General features: G+C 57.6%; 1 protein-coding gene across 2 annotated transcripts in view; it reads left to right on the top strand.

The window, feature by feature from the left end:
• The window catches only part of LOC144132410 (uncharacterized), an 81,703-nt gene that overhangs the window by 35,971 nt on the left and 23,632 nt on the right, over window positions 1-22,100 (top strand). The gene's annotated exons all lie outside the window — the stretch shown is intronic.

Below are 22,100 nucleotides of genomic sequence, written 5' to 3'. Positions count from 1 at the left end.
CTGCTGCTGCTGCTGCTGCTGCTGCTGCTGCTGCTGCTGCTGCTGCTGCTGCTGCTGCTGCTGCTGCTGCTGCTGCTGCTGCTGCTGCTGCTGCTGCTGCTGCTGCTGCTGCTGCTGCTGCTGCTGCTGCTGCTGCTGCTGCTGCTGCTGCTGCTGCTGCTGCTGCTGCTGCTGCTGCTGCTGCTGCTGCTGCTGCTGCTGCTGCTGCTGCTGCTGCTGCTGCTGCTGCTGCTGCTGCTGCTGCTGCTGCTGCTGCTGCTGCTGCTGCTGCTGCTGCTGCTGCTGCTGCTGCTGCTGCTGCTGCTGCTGCTGCTGCTGCTGCTGCTGCTGCTGCTGCTGCTGCTGCTGCTGCTGCTGCTGCTGCTGCTGCTGCTGCTGCTGCTGCTGCTGCTGCTGCTGCTGCTGCTGCTGCTGCTGCTGCTGCTGCTGCTGCTGCTGCTGCTGCTGCTGCTGCTGCTGCTGCTGCTGCTGCTGCTGCTGCTGCTGCTGCTGCTGCTGCTGCTGCTGCTGCTGCTGCTGCTGCTGCTGCTGCTGCTGCTGCTGCTGCTGCTGCTGCTGCTGCTGCTGCTGCTGCTGCTGCTGCTGCTGCTGCTGCTGCTGCTGCTGCTGCTGCTGCTGCTGCTGCTGCTGCTGCTGCTGCTGCTGCTGCTGCTGCTGCTGCTGCTGCTGCTGCTGCTGCTGCTGCTGCTGCTGCTGCTGCTGCTGCTGCTGCTGCTGCTGCTGCTGCTGCTGCTGCTGCTGCTGCTGCTGCTGCTGCTGCTGCTGCTGCTGCTGCTGCTGCTGCTGCTGCTGCTGCTGCTGCTGCTGCTGCTGCTGCTGCTGCTGCTGCTGCTGCTGCTGCTGCTGCTGCTGCTGCTGCTGCTGCTGCTGCTGCTGCTGCTGCTGCTGCTGCTGCTGCTGCTGCTGCTGCTGCTGCTGCTGCTGCTGCTGCTGCTGCTGCTGCTGCTGCTGCTGCTGCTGCTGCTGCTGCTGCTGCTGCTGCTGCTGCTGCTGCTGCTGCTGCTGCTGCTGCTGCTGCTGCTGCTGCTGCTGCTGCTGCTGCTGCTGCTGCTGCTGCTGCTGCTGCTGCTGCTGCTGCTGCTGCTGCTGCTGCTGCTGCTGCTGCTGCTGCTGCTGCTGCTGCTGCTGCTGCTGCTGCTGCTGCTGCTGCTGCTGCTGCTGCTGCTGCTGCTGCTGCTGCTGCTGCTGCTGCTGCTGCTGCTGCTGCTGCTGCTGCTGCTGCTGCTGCTGCTGCTGCTGCTGCTGCTGCTGCTGCTGCTGCTGCTGCTGCTGCTGCTGCTGCTGCTGCTGCTGCTGCTGCTGCTGCTGCTGCTGCTGCTGCTGCTGCTGCTGCTGCTGCTGCTGCTGCTGCTGCTGCTGCTGCTGCTGCTGCTGCTGCTGCTGCTGCTGCTGCTGCTGCTGCTGCTGCTGCTGCTGCTGCTGCTGCTGCTGCTGCTGCTGCTGCTGCTGCTGCTGCTGCTGCTGCTGCTGCTGCTGCTGCTGCTGCTGCTGCTGCTGCTGCTGCTGCTGCTGCTGCTGCTGCTGCTGCTGCTGCTGCTGCTGCTGCTGCTGCTGCTGCTGCTGCTGCTGCTGCTGCTGCTGCTGCTGCTGCTGCTGCTGCTGCTGCTGCTGCTGCTGCTGCTGCTGCTGCTGCTGCTGCTGCTGCTGCTGCTGCTGCTGCTGCTGCTGCTGCTGCTGCTGCTGCTGCTGCTGCTGCTGCTGCTGCTGCTGCTGCTGCTGCTGCTGCTGCTGCTGCTGCTGCTGCTGCTGCTGCTGCTGCTGCTGCTGCTGCTGCTGCTGCTGCTGCTGCTGCTGCTGCTGCTGCTGCTGCTGCTGCTGCTGCTGCTGCTGCTGCTGCTGCTGCTGCTGCTGCTGCTGCTGCTGCTGCTGCTGCTGCTGCTGCTGCTGCTGCTGCTGCTGCTGCTGCTGCTGCTGCTGCTGCTGCTGCTGCTGCTGCTGCTGCTGCTTGCTGCTGCTGCTGCTGCTGCTGCTGCTGCTGCTGCTGCTGCTGCTGCTGCTGCTGCTGCTGCTGCTGCTGCTGCTGCTGCTGCTGCTGCTGCTGCTGCTGCTGCTGCTGCTGCTGCTGCTGCTGCTGCTGCTGCTGCTGCTGCTGCTGCTGCTGCTGCTGCTGCTGCTGCTGCTGCTGCTGCTGCTGCTGCTGCTGCTGCTGCTGCTGCTGCTGCTGCTGCTGCTGCTGCTGCTGCTGCTGCTGCTGCTGCTGCTGCTGCTGCTGCTGCTGCTGCTGCTGCTGCTGCTGCTGCTGCTGCTGCTGCTGCTGCTGCTGCTGCTGCTGCTGCTGCTGCTGCTGCTGCTGCTGCTGCTGCTGCTGCTGCTGCTGCTGCTGCTGCTGCTGCTGCTGCTGCTGCTGCTGCTGCTGCTGCTGCTGCTGCTGCTGCTGCTGCTGCTGCTGCTGCTGCTGCTGCTGCTGCTGCTGCTGCTGCTGCTGCTGCTGCTGCTGCTGCTGCTGCTGCTGCTGCTGCTGCTGCTGCTGCTGCTGCTGCTGCTGCTGCTGCTGCTGCTGCTGCTGCTGCTGCTGCTGCTGCTGCTGCTGCTGCTGCTGCTGCTGCTGCTGCTGCTGCTGCTGCTGCTGCTGCTGCTGCTGCTGCTGCTGCTGCTGCTGCTGCTGCTGCTGCTGCTGCTGCTGCTGCTGCTGCTGCTGCTGCTGCTGCTGCTGCTGCTGCTGCTGCTGCTGCTGCTGCTGCTGCTGCTGCTGCTGCTGCTGCTGCTGCTGCTGCTGCTGCTGCTGCTGCTGCTGCTGCTGCTGCTGCTGCTGCTGCTGCTGCTGCTGCTGCTGCTGCTGCTGCTGCTGCTGCTGCTGCTGCTGCTGCTGCTGCTGCTGCTGCTGCTGCTGCTGCTGCTGCTGCTGCTGCTGCTGCTGCTGCTGCTGCTGCTGCTGCTGCTGCTGCTGCTGCTGCTGCTGCTGCTGCTGCTGCTGCTGCTGCTGCTGCTGCTGCTGCTGCTGCTGCTGCTGCTGCTGCTGCTGCTGCTGCTGCTGCTGCTGCTGCTGCTGCTGCTGCTGCTGCTGCTGCTGCTGCTGTGCTGCTGCTGCTGCTGCTGCTGCTGCTGCTGCTGCTGCTGCTGCTGCTGCTGCTGCTGCTGCTGCTGCTGCTGCTGCTGCTGCTGCTGCTGCTGCTGCTGCTGCTGCTGCTGCTGCTGCTGCTGCTGCTGCTGCTGCTGCTGCTGCTGCTGCTGCTGCTGCTGCTGCTGCTGCTGCTGCTGCTGCTGCTGCTGCTGCTGCTGCTGCTGCTGCTGCTGCTGCTGCTGCTGCTGCTGCTGCTGCTGCTGCTGCTGCTGCTGCTGCTGCTGCTGCTGCTGCTGCTGCTGCTGCTGCTGCTGCTGCTGCTGCTGCTGCTGCTGCTGCTGCTGCTGCTGCTGCTGCTGCTGCTGCTGCTGCTGCTGCTGCTGCTGCTGCTGCTGCTGCTGCTGCTGCTGCTGCTGCTGCTGCTGCTGCTGCTGCTGCTGCTGCTGCTGCTGCTGCTGCTGCTGCTGCTGCTGCTGCTGCTGCTGCTGCTGCTGCTGCTGGCTGCTGCTGCTGCTGCTGCTGCTGCTGCTGCTGCTGCTGCTGCTGCTGCTGCTGCTGCTGCTGCTGCTGCTGCTGCTGCTGCTGCTGCTGCTGCTGCTGCTTGCTGCTGCTGCTGCTGCTGCTGCTGCTGCTGCTGCTGCTGCTGCTGCTGCTGCTGCTGCTGCTGCTGCTGCTGCTGCTGCTGCTGCTGCTGCTGCTGCTGCTGCTGCTGCTGCTGCTGCTGCTGCTGCTGCTGCTGCTGCTGCTGCTGCTGCTGCTGCTGCTGCTGCTGCTGCTGCTGCTGCTGCTGCTGCTGCTGCTGCTGCTGCTGCTGCTGCTGCTGCTGCTGCTGCTGCTGCTGCTGCTGCTGCTGCTGCTGCTGCTGCTGCTGCTGCTGCTGCTGCTGCTGCTGCTGCTGCTGCTGCTGCTTGCTGCTGCTGCTGCTGCTGCTGCTGCTGCTGCTGCTGCTGCTGCTGCTGCTGCTGCTGCTGCTGCTGCTGCTGCTGCTGCTGCTGCTGCTGCTGCTGCTGCTGCTGCTGCTGCTGCTGCTGCTGCTGCTGCTGCTGCTGCTGCTGCTGCTGCTGCTGCTGCTGCTGCTGCTGCTGCTGCTGCTGCTGCTGCTGCTGCTGCTGCTGCTGCTGCTGCTGCTGCTGCTGCTGCTGCTGCTGCTGCTGCTGCTGCTGCTGCTGCTGCTGCTGCTGCTGCTTGCTGCTGCTGCTGCTGCTGCTGCTGCTGCTGCTGCTGCTGCTGCTGCTGCTGCTGCTGCTGCTGCTGCTGCTGCTGCTGCTGCTGCTGCTGCTGCTGCTGCTGCTGCTGCTGCTGCTGCTGCTGCTGCTGCTGCTGCTGCTGCTGCTGCTGCTGCTGCTGCTGCTGCTGCTGCTGCTGCTTGCTGCTGCTGCTGCTGCTGCTGCTGCTGCTGCTGCTGCTGCTGCTGCTGCTGCTGCTGCTGCTGCTGCTGCTGCTGCTGCTGCTGCTGCTGCTGCTGCTGCTGCTGCTGCTGCTGCTGCTGCTGCTGCTGCTGCTGCTGCTGCTGCTGCTGCTGCTGCTGCTGCTGCTGCTGCTGCTGCTGCTGCTGCTGCTGCTGCTGCTGCTGCTGCTGCTGCTGCTGCTGCTGCTGCTGCTGCTGCTGCTGCTGCTGCTGCTGCTGCTGCTGCTGCTGCTGCTGCTGCTGCTGCTGCTGCTGCTGCTGCTGCTGCTGCTGCTGCTGCTGCTGCTGCTGCTGCTTGCTGCTGCTGCTGCTGCTGCTGCTGCTGCTGCTGCTGCTGCTGCTGCTGCTGCTGCTGCTGCTGCTGCTGCTGCTGCTGCTGCTGCTGCTGCTGCTGCTGCTGCTGCTGCTGCTGCTGCTGCTGCTGCTGCTGCTGCTGCTGCTGCTGCTGCTGCTGCTGCTGCTGCTGCTGCTGCTGCTGCTGCTGCTGCTGCTGCTGCTGCTGCTGCTGCTGCTGCTGCTGCTGCTGCTGCTGCTGCTGCTGCTGCTGCTGCTGCTGCTGCTGCTGCTGCTGCTGCTGCTGCTGCTGCTGCTGCTGCTGCTGCTGCTGCTGCTGCTGCTGCTGCTGCTGCTGCTGCTGCTGCTGCTGCTGCTGCTGCTGCTGCTGCTGCTGCTGCTGCTGCTGCTGCTGCTGCTGCTGCTGCTGCTGCTGCTGCTGCTGCTGCTGCTGCTGCTGCTGCTGCTGCTGCTGCTGCTGCTGCTGCTGCTGCTGCTGCTGCTGCTGCTGCTGCTGCTGCTGCTGCTGCTGCTGCTGCTGCTGCTGCTGCTGCTGCTGCTGCTGCTGCTGCTGCTGCTGCTGCTTGCTGCTGCTGCTGCTGCTGCTGCTGCTGCTGCTGCTGCTGCTGCTGCTGCTGCTGCTGCTGCTGCTGCTGCTGCTGCTGCTGCTGCTGCTGCTGCTGCTGCTGCTGCTGCTGCTGCTGCTGCTGCTGCTGCTGCTGCTGCTGCTGCTGCTGTGCTGCTGCTGCTGCTGCTGCTGCTGCTGCTGCTGCTGCTGCTGCTGCTGCTGCTGCTGCTGCTGCTGCTGCTGCTGCTGCTGCTGCTGCTGCTGCTGCTGCTGCTGCTGCTGCTGCTGCTGCTGCTGCTGCTGCTGCTGCTGCTGCTGCTGCTGCTGCTGCTGCTGCTGCTGCTGCTGCTGCTGCTGCTGCTGCTGCTGCTGCTGCTGCTGCTGCTGCTGCTGCTGCTGCTGCTGCTGCTGCTGCTGCTGCTGCTGCTGCTGCTGCTGCTGCTGCTGCTGCTGCTGCTGCTGCTGCTGCTGCTGCTGCTGCTGCTGCTGCTGCTGCTGCTGCTGCTGCTGCTGCTGCTGCTGCTGCTGCTGCTGCTGCTGCTGCTGCTGCTGCTAGCTGCTGCTGCTGCTGCTGCTGCTGCTGCTGCTGCTGCTGCTGCTGCTGCTGCTGCTGCTGCTGCTGCTGCTGCTGCTGCTGCTGCTGCTGCTGCTGCTGCTGCTGCTGCTGCTGCTGCTGCTGCTGCTGCTGCTGCTGCTGCTGCTGCTGCTGCTGCTGCTGCTGCTGCTGCTGCTGCTGCTGCTGCTGCTGCTGCTGCTGCTGCTGCTGCTGCTGCTGCTGCTGCTGCTGCTGCTGCTGCTGCTGCTGCTGCTGCTGCTGCTGCTGCTGCTGCTGCTGCTGCTGTGCTGCTGCTGCTGCTGCTGCTGCTGCTGCTGCTGCTGCTGCTGCTGCTGCTGCTGCTGCTGCTGCTGCTGCTGCTGCTGCTGCTGCTGCTGCTGCTGCTGCTGCTGCTGCTGCTGCTGCTGCTGCTGCTGCTGCTGCTGCTGCTGCTGCTGCTGCTGCTGCTGCTGCTGCTGCTGCTGCTGCTGCTGCTGCTGCTGCTGCTGCTGCTGCTGCTGCTGCTGCTGCTGCTGCTGCTGCTGCTGCTGCTGCTGCTGCTGCTGCTGCTGCTGCTGCTGCTGCTGCTGCTGCTGCTGCTGCTGCTGCTGCTGCTGCTGCTGCTGCTGCTGCTGCTGCTGCTGCTGCTGCTGCTGCTGCTGCTGCTGCTGCTGCTGCTGCTGCTGCTGCTGCTGCTGCTGCTGCTGCTGCTGCTGCTGCTGCTGCTGCTGCTGCTGCTGCTGCTGCTGCTGCTGCTGCTGCTGCTGCTGCTGCTGCTGCTGCTGCTGCTGCTGCTGCTGCTGCTGCTGCTGCTGCTGCTGCTGCTGCTGCTGCTGCTGCTGCTGCTGCTGCTGCTGCTGCTGCTGCTGCTGCTGCTGCTGCTGCTGCTGCTGCTGCTGCTGCTGCTGCTGCTGCTGCTGCTGCTGCTGCTGCTGCTGCTGCTGCTGCTGCTGCTGCTGCTGCTGCTGCTGCTGCTGCTGCTGCTGCTGCTGCTGCTGCTGCTGCTGCTGCTGCTGCTGCTGCTGCTGCTGCTGCTGCTGCTGCTGCTGCTGCTGCTGCTGCTGCTGCTGCTGCTGCTGCTGCTGCTGCTGCTGCTGCTGCTGCTGCTGCTGCTGCTGCTGCTGCTGCTGCTGCTGCTGCTGCTGCTGCTGCTGCTGCTGCTGCTGCTGCTGCTGCTGCTGCTGCTGCTGCTGCTGCTGCTGCTGCTGCTGCTGCTGCTGCTGCTGCTGCTGCTGCTGCTGCTGCTGCTGCTGCTGCTGCTGCTGCTGCTGCTGCTGCTGCTGCTGCTGCTGCTGCTGCTGCTGCTGCTGCTGCTGCTGCTGCTGCTGCTGCTGCTGCTGCTGCTGCTGCTGCTGCTGCTGCTGCTGCTGCTGCTGCTGCTGCTGCTGCTGCTGCTGCTGCTGCTGCTGCTGCTGCTGCTGCTGCTGCTGCTGCTGCTGCTGCTGCTGCTGCTGCTGCTGCTGCTGCTGCTGCTGCTGCTGCTGCTTGCTGCTGCTGCTGCTGCTGCTGCTGCTGCTGCTGCTGCTGCTGCTGCTGCTGCTGCTGCTGCTGCTGCTGCTGCTGCTGCTGCTGCTGCTGCTGCTGCTGCTGCTGCTGCTGCTGCTGCTGCTGCTGCTGCTGCTGCTGCTGCTGCTGCTGCTGCTGCTGCTGCTGCTGCTGCTGCTGCTGCTGCTGCTGCTGCTGCTGCTGCTGCTGCTGCTGCTGCTGCTGCTGCTGCTGCTGCTGCTGCTGCTGCTGCTGCTGCTGCTGCTGCTGCTGCTGCTGCTGCTGCTGCTGCTGCTGCTGCTGCTGCTGCTGCTGCTGCTGCTGCTGCTGCTGCTGCTGCTGCTGCTGCTGCTGCTGCTGCTGCTGCTGCTGCTGCTGCTGCTGCTGCTGCTGCTGCTGCTGCTGCTGCTGCTGCTGCTGCTGCTGCTGCTGCTGCTGCTGCTGCTGCTGCTGCTGCTGCTGCTGCTGCTGCTGCTGCTGCTGCTGCTGCTGCTGCTGCTGCTGCTGCTGCTGCTGCTGCTGCTGCTGCTGCTGCTGCTGCTGCTGCTGCTGCTGCTGCTGCTGCTGCTGCTGCTGCTGCTGCTGCTGCTGCTGCTGCTGCTGCTGCTGCTGCTGCTGCTGCTGCTGCTGCTGCTGCTGCTGCTGCTGCTGCTGCTGCTGCTGCTGCTGCTGCTGCTGCTGCTGCTGCTGCTGCTGCTGCTGCTGCTGCTGCTGCTGCTGCTGCTGCTGCTGCTGCTGCTGCTGCTGCTGCTGCTGCTGCTGCTGCTGCTGCTGCTGCTGCTGCTGCTGCTGCTGCTGCTGCTGCTGCTGCTGCTGCTGCTGCTGCTGCTGCTGCTGCTGCTGCTGCTGCTGCTGCTGCTGCTGCTGCTGCTGCTGCTGCTGCTGCTGCTGCTGCTGCTGCTGCTGCTGCTGCTGCTGCTGCTGCTGCTGCTGCTGCTGCTGCTGCTGCTGCTGCTGCTGCTGCTGCTGCTGCTGCTGCTGCTGCTGCTGCTGCTGCTGCTGCTGCTGCTGCTGCTGCTGCTGCTGCTGCTGCTGCTGCTGCTGCTGCTGCTGCTGCTGCTGCTGCTGCTGCTGCTGCTGCTGCTGCTGCTGCTGCTGCTGCTGCTGCTGCTGCTGCTGCTGCTGCTGCTGCTGCTGCTGCTGCTGCTGCTGCTGCTGCTGCTGCTGCTGCTGCTGCTGCTGCTGCTGCTGCTGCTGCTGCTGCTGCTGCTGCTGCTGCTGCTGCTGCTGCTGCTGCTGCTGCTGCTGCTGCTGCTGCTGCTGCTGCTGCTGCTGCTGCTGCTGCTGCTGCTGCTGCTGCTGCTGCTGCTGCTGCTGCTGCTGCTGCTGCTGCTGCTGCTGCTGCTGCTGCTGCTGCTGCTGCTGCTGCTGCTGCTGCTGCTGCTGCTGCTGCTGCTGCTGCTGCTGCTGCTGCTGCTGCTGCTGCTGCTGCTGCTGCTGCTGCTGCTGCTGCTGCTGCTGCTGCTGCTGCTGCTGCTGCTGCTGCTGCTGCTGCTGCTGCTGCTGCTGCTGCTGCTGCTGCTGCTGCTGCTGCTGCTGCTGCTGCTGCTGCTGCTGCTGCTGCTGCTGCTGCTGCTGCTGCTGCTGCTGCTGCTGCTGCTGCTGCTGCTGCTGCTGCTGCTGCTGCTGCTGCTGCTGCTGCTGCTGCTGCTGCTGCTGCTGCTGCTGCTGCTGCTGCTGCTGCTGCTGCTGCTGCTGCTGCTGCTGCTGCTGCTGCTGCTGCTGCTGCTGCTGCTGCTGCTGCTGCTGCTGCTGCTGCTGCTGCTGCTGCTGCTGCTGCTGCTGCTGCTGCTGCTGCTGCTGCTGCTGCTGCTGCTGCTGCTGCTGCTGCTGCTGCTGCTGCTGCTGCTGCTGCTGCTGCTGCTGCTGCTGCTGCTGCTGCTGCTGCTGCTGCTGCTGCTGCTGCTGCTGCTGCTGCTGCTGCTGCTGCTGCTGCTGCTGCTGCTGCTGCTGCTGCTGCTGCTGCTGCTGCTGCTGCTGCTGCTGCTGCTGCTGCTGCTGCTGCTGCTGCTGCTGCTGCTGCTGCTGCTGCTGCTGCTGCTGCTGCTGCTGCTGCTGCTGCTGCTGCTGCTGCTGCTGCTGCTGCTGCTGCTGCTGCTGCTGCTGCTGCTGCTGCTGCTGCTGCTGCTGCTGCTGCTGCTGCTGCTGCTGCTGCTGCTGCTGCTGCTGCTGCTGCTGCTGCTGCTGCTGCTGCTGCTGCTGCTGCTGCTGCTGCTGCTGCTGCTGCTGCTGCTGCTGCCGCTGCTGCTGCCGCTGCTGCCGCCGCCGCTGCTGCCGCCGCCGCTGCCGCCGCCGCCGCCGCCGCCGCCGCCGCCGCCGCCGCCGCCGCCGCCGCCGCCGCCGCCGCCGCCGCTGCTGCCGCTGCTGCCGCTGCTGCCGCTGCTGCCGCTGCTGCCGCCGCCGCCGCTGCTTCCGCTGCTGCCGCCGCCGCTGCTGCCGCTGCTGCCGCTGCCGCCGCCGCCGCCGCCGCCGCCGCCGCCGCCGCTGCTGCCGCTGCTGCCGCTGCCGCTGCCGCCGCTGCCGCCGCTGCCGCCGCTGCCGCTGCCGCTGCCGCTGCCGCTGCCGCCGCCGCCGCCGCCGCCGCCGCCGCCGCCGCTGCCGCTGCCGCCGTTGCTGCCGCCGCCGCTGCCGCTTTCCAAATATGTTGAAATTTTCCACGCAGTAGCAGCGCGAATCTGCATGCTTTGTTTAAAGCATTTCGGCTTCAAAGCAAAGCTTCTGAGAGGCACATCTAGTCGCTCTGTTGTTATCCACTGCTACCCGACGTGTGTACATTAACGAACGTCACCGCAGGAGGCAAGAGAAGGTGCTGACGCGAAAGACCCACTTCATATATTTTAACGTCCCAAAGCGATTCAGTACATGAGGGACACCGCATAGAAAGGCTCCCTAAATTTCAACCACCTGGGGTTTTTTAACGTGGACTAGCATAGCACAGTATAGGGGCCGCTACGATTTCGCCTCCATAGAAATTCGACCACCGTGGCCGGGATCGAACCCACGTCTTTCGCGTCAGCAGCCGAGTGTCATAACCACTCAGCCATCATGGCGGCTACTGACGCAAAACAGAAATACCGCACATTCTTGAGGAAGCCCAGCTGAAAGCAAAAGAATTTACTAAAAACTGAGAGGGAAAAAGCAGTGCGAGCGAATCGCTCTAGCGGCACGGAAAAAGAAGGGATGGGGAGAAAACTTTTGGCACTCCTTTTCATGTTACAAACAGCCGAGCGCGCAGTTCGAGCGCGTTCTTGAAAAGCGTGTGGACGCATCAGCTTCCCATGCCAGCACACGAATCGAAACTTATGAGTGCTCTAGTTCTCTTTAAATCAAACTTCCGCTGATATTCTGCTGAAGAAATAAAGAGTGAAATTATTCCAGCAACCTCTTGTCGTCTGCTGCGCCAGAAAGCGGTTCTGCTTGGTGAATCATTCTTCAGAACTCGGGGCTCCTAACTGCATCGTGTGGACAAACCACCATTTCGGAGCCATTTTTCACCATCAGCGGCATCCGAAAATCACAGCACAGCGCGCAAATCACGCAATTCAACGCGGTCCGCGCGCTTTCCACCCTGCATGACCAGCGACCGCGCGACAGCGCCTGTAGCATCAGCGCCCCTGGCGGCATCGATGAACAGGTGTGCCAATTCCGGCAAGGGAAATTCGCCGCGATTTTCACACTTGAATAAGTTCTAGCCACCATACCCACGCTGAGCCTCAATCGCTACCACGTGCACGTAGAAAAAACAGAGGGAAGAGAAGCAGGTCGCAGCAACCGCGTCCGCAAAAGCGACGACGCCTCGGCGAGCTCTACACCGCTGGCAAGGAGCACTGCTTGCAATTGGTCCCGTCTTTACCGGAGCCTTTTGGGACTCCAGTGTTGAGCAGTGAGCAGGGTAGTCACCCATGCCTCGTCGTTCGGTGTGCCGGACAAAGGATACCGGCCATGTAGCGGGTCTTCTGACTCCCAAACTACCTTTTTGAAGTTTAGCACCACACCTACGCCTGAAATTGGTGAGGGCCCCTAGACCCAACCAAGGTTCATGTACAGGCGTAGCGTTGCATGGATAGAAGCCCATAGGTTCTAAACAAGGCGGCGGCTTTCGGCGCGCAGCCGGCACCCACTTAAATGGGTGCAGACAATAAATTTGACGTCATGATTTAAAAAAAACAAAACGTGGCGTCATATACGTGATTTTAGTCGGGAGAAGTAAATTCTCGAACGTATCGAGGTTCAGCGCGACACACAAGACAACGATGCATTACCAACATTCCGAGTAAAAATTTTGAAGTTGAAAAATTGCAAGATACTGTTAAGGCAAATATTGAAGGTGATGGTCAGTGCTTCAAATATGTAGCAAAATATTTCTTTTAAGTGTTCACATCGATGACATCGAACAGTTAAGGCTCCGTAGAAAAGCAATTGGGAAAGCTTTTGGCGATATCAAAAACGTTAATAGCAAAAAAAATGCAAGACTGCGGTCGGGTGATGAGCGGATATATGGATTGTTATAGTTAAATCTTGCATTATATGAAAAAATTGCCTTCATCAACGGCTTTCCACTTAAAAATGCTTTTGTTCAGAATTATTGGGCGTGAAAAAAGAAGACACGACGAGAAGAGACTGCCAACGCTATTTTTAGTAGTCTTCCTTCATTGTGTCATCTTCTTTCGTCTATGACTCGTGTGTCGCACTGAGGTTCATGACGTTAACGCAATAATAGGCCCGCCTATTGGTCTTTATGCCTGACGGGTACAGTTATAGGCATAGTAAAAGCTCCTTGTTTGAGAGTCATTCTTTTACACGTGAGTTTGCGATTAATGAACCTCGACAGAATTGTGCCCACTGAGTTTATCTCACACATAAAGTGTCAAAAGTCATAATTTACTAGTTGCAAACCTCAACAAACACGATTCGGAATAGTGACACAAGAGGTTGCTGATATAACCCACGAGACAAGTTTAAATTTTGCACTAGCAGAAAACAAGTTAGTTGCCTGTAATGTATAAATGCATAAAATTACTGTATATTGCGCTGGAAGACCTTTCATAAAGCATGGTAAAGTCTCTCTTCAGTCGGGCCCTCAGTTTCCCATGGTACCATGGGAAATTCAGTAGCAGATTAGGTACATCACATCCTCGTGACCACATGCTCATCGTGCTTTCAACGCCCAATTTTCTGTGGAAAGTGATTTGCGTAGGCTGTGCTTCTCTCGACCAGCTAAAGTCAGTGCTACTTATGTAGACCAATCTCAGTCTGAAAGCCCAAACGAGCCGTTAGTTATGCCATCAAATTGTGAATTTTTCTTGAGAAAACATACAGTGATAAGAGTGCTTGGGAAAGGCCCTTCGTCAGCCCGTAACCGATGTTTCGATTTCCGAGCTGAACGCTCTAAATGAAGCTGCAGGCCCCTTCACAGTTAACGAGCTTGGAGGAGGGATGCTTCCCTCAAAGACCTGGTGCCGGATAAATTGCGACAATGACGCCAGCGTGCTGCTCGAAACAACATCGATACGAAGAGACACCAAACTTGAAATTCTTCACGAGAAATCCGTGCTGTTAGAATCTCCCGGTGTAATTATAACTCCCTTTTAGAATACTTCGAGGATAGACATTTTCGTCCATACAATGAAAAGCTACGTAGCGCAGATGTAAGAAAAGTCAAGCCAGCACACGCGATACCGTTGAAGCTGCTGCACACATGGCGTCGCACGCGAGGAAACGCACGAAAGGCGAACAGCACGTGACGAGCGCAAAATTTTGCGCGCGCTGGAAGAACGCAAGTATCACGCGGACTGTATTCAGGGCAGCACATTTGTTTCAGGGCCTTGCCGGAGAGGCAATAAAGACGCTTTCGACAAATAAGCAAATAAAATAATGTCCGCTACAACGCACTCGTCGTTCTAAACGGCGTATAGCTCGGCTGGCTGACTGGTAAGCGCTGCCGATAGCCGCGCCGCTTCGGGCTGGTGGCGAAGCTCTGAAAACGAAACTGCGCTGTCAGACACTCTATCGTCCTACCGTCGGGGGCCTGCCCGTCGTCAAAAACCTGCATTTGTGCGCATATCAGAGGGCGCCAATAAGAATGCAGTTCAGGCCTGGGGACGAATATTTGGGCGAACAGTTAGTCGTGCAAGTCAAATGCCGACACGGCACCACTTTGGGAGTCCGTCCGAATTGACCAATGCCAGCCTGTGGGCGGTCCGAATAAACGAGCTCCCGACGCCACAGCCTTACCGGACTTCTGGTCGGACTGTGGCGGTAGTCCGGATTATTTGAATTAACCGGGGTTGAAAAGTAGGAATATAGGTCGAATTAGTGATAGTTTAGGTTGTTCCAGCCGGTGCTGCTAATTTCACAGACTATATATCTTTCCACGAATATTTGTAGTGTTTGTGCATTCTTGAAAGCTGCCGGCACCCCGTTTTATCGCTTTGTTTGCGACTTAAGACGCGACTGGATTTATCTTGATTGATCGCAGCCAGGCAGAGCTGATTCAACCTCGTTCCAGAATGTCCTAGTAACTTTGTACGCTTTATCTCGAAAGTTCGCTATCAGCTTTAAATTGAGCATGGCCGACAGCGGCGGGCATTCTGTTCGACGACCGCCGAGCACGCTTGTCGCTTCGTCGCCGCCGAGTGATTCTGTCCATTGTTGGTGCAAGACAGCCAAAATAGAGAGTTTTATTTAGACGCCATTTTAGCTGTCTTTCCGCTCTCCGGATCACAGTCACCACTTCGTGACAAGATATCCCTTTCTCGCGGCGGCGCAAGGTTACTATCGGCAATAGTGCTTTTTTTCCTTTTACAGAATTTCAAATGTTTACCGAAAATGAAATTTATTTTCCGCAAGATTTCAGCAAGATTAATAAAATCGTAAGACGGATCAAAATTCCTACATTTTAAGAAAAATTGAATTGTTGGCAGGTATACGGTTTTACAGTTACTTTCCAGTGCGCTTGCTTTTGAACGCTCTTTTTTTTAGATACGTGCTCTTCTTGCTTTCATTCATACTTTTGCAACATAACACGAACCGAGTTGCCAATGGTCGGGGAATGTTGGCTTTCATTTTAAGGTGAGAAAATGACCCAATAACTGTCCCCCATATGCCGGTAGACACCCGCAGCGTGCCGTAGGAGGAGGGGTAAAGGAGAGTATGAAAGAAGGAAGGAAAAGAAGAGTGCCGTAGTGGAGGACACAAGAATAATTTCGGCCACCGGTTTGCGGGTCAAACTGGCGCAACGCGGTTGGCGCCGTGAAGAGACTGCGCAAGGTGTTGTAGGCGTCGTTGCAGGCAGGCGACCACCTCGCAAAATCCACGTTGCTGCCGACAAGCTCAGTTAAAGGGGCAACAATGGCGGCAAAGGTGCAAATAAAATGTCGAAAATACTAACAAAGGCTTAGAAGCTGCGCGGTTCCTTAATGGTTTTGGAAACACAGTCACAGCACTAAGTTTGGAGGCGTCGGGGCTGACGCCCTCCTTTGACAGAACGTGGCCTAAAATTGTCAGTTCACGAGCAGCAAATTGGCACTTTTTTTAAGTAGAGCAGAAGGCCGGCGTCCGTAAGGCAGGTTAACACGTGCTTCAGCCGGGACAGATGAGTTGCAAAGTCGGGCGAAAAGATTACAATGTCGTTCTACTTCAGTGGTCTCCATCATGCGCTCCAAAGTAGCCGGAGCCTTACAGAGGCTGAAAGGCATGATTTTAATGCATACAGGCCATCAGAGGTCAGAAAAGTGGTTTTAGGGCGATCGCCGGTTGCCATGAGGACCTGCCGGTATCCAAAGCGTAAATCGACAGAAGAGATCCGCTCCTTGAAGGCAGTCCAGAGTATCATAAATGCGGAAAAGAGGGTAAACATCCTTTCGCGTGACCTTATTCAGGCGGCGGTAATCAAAGCAGAAACGAACACAGCCATATTACTTCTTCACGAGTACCACGGGTAAGGCCCAGAGACTGTGTGAGGCCTGAATCACGCCGCTCTGAAGCTTGGTGCCACCCTGTTCTTGGATAGCTTGGCGCTCACTGGCGGAGACACGATATGGGCGCTGACGGAGAGGGGCGCGGTCACCGGTGTCGATGTGGTTGGCGACATTCAATGTGCGCCTCAAAGAGGGCTAGTTTGAATCGGAGGAGGAGCGAAATTGAGGAAGCAGCGCGTGAAGTTGAGTGCGTTGAGGTGCAGGGAGAGAGACTTCGATGGAGGGAAGGAAAACGTCTGGAGGCGAAGTGTTGAGTGCAGGAAGCGGCGGGCTGGGGGCATCTACGTCGAAGCACGGCGCATCGACAGTCTCATTGCGATAGACAATGAAATCAATGATCTGGATGGTACCGATGCACTCACCCCGACGCACAGCGGTAGCATATGGGAACGGATTGGTCATGAATAAAGCGCAGTAAGGCCAACTGACAGGATGAGGACGGCTTAAGGTATGGGCAGGTATACTTGCGGCACAGAAGGAGGGGCGATTGTGTAAAAAGTATGTTCCCGTCGCGAACGAGGTCAAAAGTGATGGGCACAAGAACAGAACAGCACGCACGCAGGTCACTGTCTTCGGCAATGACGGCTTTGGCAGCACCAGCAGAAGGAGCATCCGGCAACGAGGAACTGCTGAGCGCAAAGAACTCGAGTTCAGCTTTCGCACAATCGATGACGGCGTGACAGGAAGTTCTAACCCAAGATGAGTTCATTAGAATAGGTTGGCAAAATAATGAATTCCATTACGTAGAGGATCTCCAGAATAACGACGCGAGCCGTGCACATCGCTAGCGGCTCAATAGCCTGCGCGCATGCGGTCCGCAGCTAGAATCCAGAGAGTGGGGTCGTCAGTTTTCGCAAGGAGAGCCAAAAGGTGGCGCCCATGACAGAAACAGCAGCCCGGGAGTCGACAAGCGCCAGAACAGCATAACACCGTCTACGGAAACGGCAATCAGGTTTGCGAGAGATATTTCGCTGGTGGCGCAGTTCTCGCGTCAAGAACTGCGGCATTTAGTTTCCCTCTTGCGAAAGATCCGGGCGCTGACGCATAGTAGAAAGGGAACGGCGACGAGAAGGTGAGCGGCGGGTGGAGAAGCTAGTGCGATCAGGTGAAAGAGGGCGACTCTGTGGCGGCTCGGCTGGCGGTGAGTATTCACTTGGAGGAGGCAAGTAACTGGCAACTTAGGCACAACGCGATTACAGCGAAGCCGGGTCACATGACCAGGCAATCCGCAAGAGTAACAAATAGGCCGATTGTCACCAGTACGCCAGGGATTGCCGCATTGTCGAAGCAGTTGGAAAAATGTCGTCGGAGCGTGAGGGTCTTGAGGCACAGAAGCTTGAGGTGGAGCGTAGATTCGGTGGTAGTTAAGCGGCCCCGGCCTTGTGACGGCGGCAGCGTAGGTCAGGTGTGCAGCGACATGTGCGGGTGGCTCTGCTGCGGCGGGCGGAGGGACCGGTGGAAGGGCTTCCGTCACATGTTCGCTGTTTACATTGCGAAGGTCGGGCGCCATGTACGAGACTGCGCGGAATGGGATGGCAGTAGCGAGAGTTGACGCACGAAGTCCTCACGCACAAAATCTTTCATGTGTGCCAATAGCTGCAAGTGGTCGGGTGCAGCTGACAGGCCGGCAAGTGACTCGACAGGCGCTGCGTGCTGGCCAGTGCTTGCGCAGCTTGTTGTAGCTCTGGCAGAGACTGATTACTTCATCAACTGTGCGGAGATCTCGCGACAGCAGCATATGTAAGACGTCGTCCTTGATTTTCATAATATTCTTCATCTTGTCAGCCTCGGACATCTGGGCGTTGACGAGCGAGCACAGGTTTGCCACATCTTCAATGTATCTTGTGAACGTCTCACCTGACTGCTGAGGTGCGCTCGCGCAAGTGGTCGACGCGGAGCTTGCGCACGGCAGGGCGTCCAAACACTTTGGTGAGGTGCGCCTTGAAAACAGTCCAACAATGTCGTGCACGTCTGCTTCATGGTTTCGAAACCAATGGTTGGCAACGCCGGTCAAATAAAAGATGACGTTGTTCAACTTTGTGGTACCGTCGTACTTGTTATATATGCTCACCCGCTCGTAGGATGTGAGCCAGTCTTTAGCGTCATTAACGTCAGTTCCGCTGAATAAAGCGCGGCTTCGCGGCCGGAAGTACCCGGAACAGACGACTGGGGAACCAACCTCCACGGCTTGGTGGTTGGCGTGTTCGGGGATAGCGGGCATAGCGGGGGTCGGTAGCGTGCGGCTGCGGAGGTTCAGGGCGATACGAGGATGGGAAACTGAATCACCACCAGTTGTACCAGGGGCTTAGATCAGCGCTCAGTCGGCGTTGAAACCACGGCGGCGAAACAGTCTCTGGTCTGTACAGGTCAGCACGCTCTCGCTCTCAGCAGCGCCTCCTTTATAAAACTATGCCGGTCAAAAGAGCCCCTCTTGCTGAATCACACTCTTTCTTGTCACTCTTTCCCATTCGCCAACGCTTGCCGCTCGTGGCGCTGCCGGCTGACACTTGTCCCGTCTGGCTCGACCGTGCGCACGCTTGCTAGGCGCGTTCGTGCGTTCGTTCGTGCGAGATCAACAAAGCAAAGCTTTATTCGCTGGTGTCAACGTGCGCAGGAATCCGCCGTGACGTTTGGTTTCCTTCCGTTTGTGTACTGGCAGCGTGCACAATAACGTACTGCTGTGTGCCTATATATGTGCACATCAAGTGCAAAAAAATAAAGGCGCCGGGGTATCATTCCACAAAATTCCTGCCGACCTCGAGTTGCGGCAGCGATGGCTAAAGGCTGCAATGGCTGATTTCCTTGAATACATCGAAAGACTGGGAAAGGACGGCTACCCTGACAAAAGTTCTGTACCAAAGAAACATACATAGCACAGGTATTGACAACAACATCGGATGTAGCATACATTCGTTACCTTCTGAATGAAAAGGAGTTCATATATGTTTTGACTCGAAAGTTTTCGAGGGATCCGATTGAGGCACTGTTCGGGTTCCTTCGAAGGACAACAGGTTGCAATGATGCTACGTATGTGGAGACTGTACTCTGCGGACTTGAGAATATGTTTAAGACCGGTATTGTGTCTGCATCAGTTCGGAGCAATGTCAACAGCTCAGCCTCATTTAGTACTGATGCAGCGGTGTCCAATGGAAACACTCAGAAACGCAGCTGTACAGGCGAGGGTTTTTCTCATCAGCAGCAAAGAACAGATTGAGAGATCTTTGCGGGAAATTCGCTCGCGCATCGAGCGCCTCGCGCAGAGAGGTTGTGCCGTGCGTGCACAGTGGGTGCCCGGTTACTGCGGCATCACCGGCAACGAAGAAGCTGACGACCTCGCGACCGCTGCACACCAACTACCTGCCAGCGATCTGCCCCTTGCGCTGGAGGACGTGCGTGCGGCCATCCACGACCATCTCCGAAAGCAGCACCCCGACCCATGCATCGCGGAAGGTGAGCGCATCGACAGTGTCACCGGCTGTCGCGCACTTACACGGTCACAACGTGCAATGATCCTCCGCGCGCGCAATGGCTGCGTGTGGCCCGGGGAACGACGGGTGCGTCACGGAATCGCGACGAGTGATGTGTGTGACGGATGCGGTGCAGTGGAAACACTAGAACACCTGCTCCTTCACTGTGCCGCGTTCGCCGATGCTCGTCGCGATATGCTCGCGGCCTATAGGGCGCAGGGCATACTACCAGACTCCATCAAGACGCTATTGTGGCCGCAAGGCAGTGCGCGCACTCGTGAGCGAACTTTGGTGAGCCTCTGTGCATTCCTCGAACACACGGGCTTGACGTCCCGTCTGTTCTCCGTCAGGTAGTTACACGCAGTGACCGAACGCTCCGCGAGTGCTACCATGAACGATTAATAACTGGACACCCCACTGCTGTTGTAACCAACACAGTGCTGTGCGCGTGTGTGATTTAATTCCTCTAAAATGAACTAATCATGCGAACAACCTGGACACATTTCTTATTGTGTAAATAGTTTGTACATATTACTTCTCCCCCTATCCTCTCTTCCTGTACCCTCACCTCTTTCATTTCATTTCTCCATTCTGCCTGCTATCCTTTATTTCCGCTGCCCCAGCTCAGGTGCTTCAGTATCGAAGGCAGATGCCGGGGCTAGCAAAAATTTTTTCCTTCCTTTTTACTATTATTTTTAATAAAACCACTGCCACCACCACCAGATCTTTGCACTACACCATGGCTCCCCAACCCCGAAGTGGCTAGAGTATACCCTTATTGGTGGATATATCTGGCCAGCGTCTTGTCAGAAAGCCTCAGCTGCGAGAGCTGCATTCAACTTGTGGAAAAAACAAAGGACAGTGCCCCTGTTGAAGGGATGAATGCAAACCAAGGCCGTGCATGATAGACTAAAGTATTCAACCAAAGAGTAATAGTGTCTGTTTTGGTACCTCAAGCGGTTCGTTGACATAATGCTGTTTCACAGCAAATCCATTTCCAAACCGCTAGAAACACGTGTGGAACATATGCTGTTGATGTGCTTGTGGACATGCCCATTTTGGTGCGCAAGAACGAAGAGCCAGGCCACAGGAAGAACCGCTGCTGACTATACCATATTCTTTTAATATCACAGATAAGAACGCAGTCGCCAAGGTGTATGCATATTAAGAAACCATTGTCACGGAAGCTGTCAAAATTGTAGAATGCCATGTCACCAGTTGCAGCCAGACAAGTTGAGATAAGTACTGCAAATAAATGTTCGATTGTGAAATATATCATGTGGTTGATTGTAAGAAAATTTGGGACATGGGAACGAACCGAAATCTTGTTAAAAAGCAGGGGAAAAAATGAGAAAAAGCACTGTTTTTGCTGTTATCACGCTTTGCGTTTCTGCCCAGCCCCGTGAGCGACAGCTGAAGTGTTTGGCTAGCGGGCTAGTCGACATCAAAAAAACACCTGAACGAACAAACGAAACTGCTCGCGGCTGACGCGGCGGCTATGCCACGCAATCATATCGCTTGTATCACTTTAAATATTCGCGATAAAAGCACTTGGATAGCGCTTCGTTAGCATACTCGACGACCTAAATAATTGTAGCGTGATATACAACTCTACAACCAACATGAGCAGCGCAAGTCGTGGGCGGCGCGTGTGTTCCAGCATCGTTCTGAACGGCGGCGTAGTGGCAGCTAGCAGCGCCGCGTTGCGAGCGGCACGTGAACTGCGGCATCCGCGGCAGTCCTATTGTGTGGCGCCCAAACTGACAGACATAGTTTTATAAAGGAGACGTTGCTCTGAGCAATGGCAGTGTGCTTAGGCGAATGCCCTTCTTCTTCAGAAAAGCTTCATTTCTGAAGGGTTCAGAATGTGGTATAATATATTTTATGGAAATTATCAATGTTATGCTTTCTTACGCAAACTGCTTTCCTACCTAATAGATCGTTTGTTTAATACCAGCAGATTTTTTTCTCCGAAAAATTTAATCGCCTAGTGATTGGCATATGCGGATAGCATTTTTTACTGGGTAAAAATGAACATAGCAAGTACAAAGACATTACAGTTAATCCACTAAAAACAATATAAATATTTATCGCTGACACATTCGTATGCACATCCGCGTGCAGTTTTTTTCTCGAACCACTTCTCTCCAGATCATTTCGAGAAAGTACGACTGGACGGAAAGAAGATGAAAGGCCATGGTTACTATATATTCTGCCCAAGCCGAAAAAAGAAAAGCAGGCACCGTTTCCATGCCGGTCACCTCTTTCGACATTCACTTCTGATTCATGCCATGTATTTCAGCATGCCCAGGGGCGATAAAAACAAATGCGAACTGCGTGGCTCCTGTGTACTCGGCTGTTCGCATTTGTTTTCATCGCGCTATTACATTGGTTGCCACAAAAACTCTACAGACGTCCGTTATTGCATTATGGACGACTCTGGCCTCTTTTTATTACCAGCCAGGTTACAAGGGTCATGAAAATAAAAGCGAGCACAGGAGCGCGTAGGTACACCGCTGCGGTCATTTTGTATTGCGGCAGTACGCATGTATGCCTACCCGAGTAATAACTGTAGCCCTTTTCGCCTAAGTAGCAAGAGAGCAACTGTGTTCCTTATTCGCTACTTTAAAAGAACACCGAATTCGAAAAGCGTCCGCTTCGCCACACAAAATCCATATTACGCGGCAGTCGCGCCACTCCGGCTGGACAAAATATGGCGGCGGGTCGGAGTTGCTACCGACACTCGCAATACATTTCCCGTTCCAGTGACTTTAGCCAGCGCTGTTCGTGTAGAAAGTGAGTGGCCAGGCGGAGGCCACACGGTGGATGGCCATTATCTCCATGACCTTCCCTGGGCCAACAACGGGGAGATGGGCCGGTAGGAGGAAGGGGCGGCTAGGGGCTTGCCAGCCTTGCGGAGGGGAACAACGAGGGCGGTATTCCAGACATCCTGAAGGTTAGCCGTCTTGCACTTGATGATAAACATTTCGCGAAACATACATCCAAACATATCTTTCACACATACTTACTCAACCAAGAAAATTAAATTCCTGGTTGTTTGGATCGGGTTGACGAAAGTACATTAATCACTAGCGTCTAAAAAATCCACATTAATATCTCCATTTCAACGGTTGCCACCCACGCCACAGCAAAACTTCAATCCCATACTAACAGGCCATCAGATTCAAAAGAATTTGCTCATGACCGCAAATTCCACTCCGTTACCTTTAAGGACCAGTGATTATCTTGCCTTGGCAGTACATACCCTGCCCAAGCCCATTTCTTCCTCTTCATTTTGACTAGGATGTCATTAACACGTGTTTGTCCCCCCACTCTGCCCTCTTCCGGTCTCTTAACGTTACACCTACCACCTTGCCTTCCATG

Source organism: Amblyomma americanum, chromosome 5 (assembly GCF_052857255.1).
Source record: "Amblyomma americanum isolate KBUSLIRL-KWMA chromosome 5, ASM5285725v1, whole genome shotgun sequence".
Taxonomy (NCBI): domain Eukaryota; kingdom Metazoa; phylum Arthropoda; class Arachnida; order Ixodida; family Ixodidae; genus Amblyomma; species Amblyomma americanum.
Note: the sequence above shows the minus strand (reverse complement) of the source record. Positions and strands in the feature narration are given on the sequence as shown.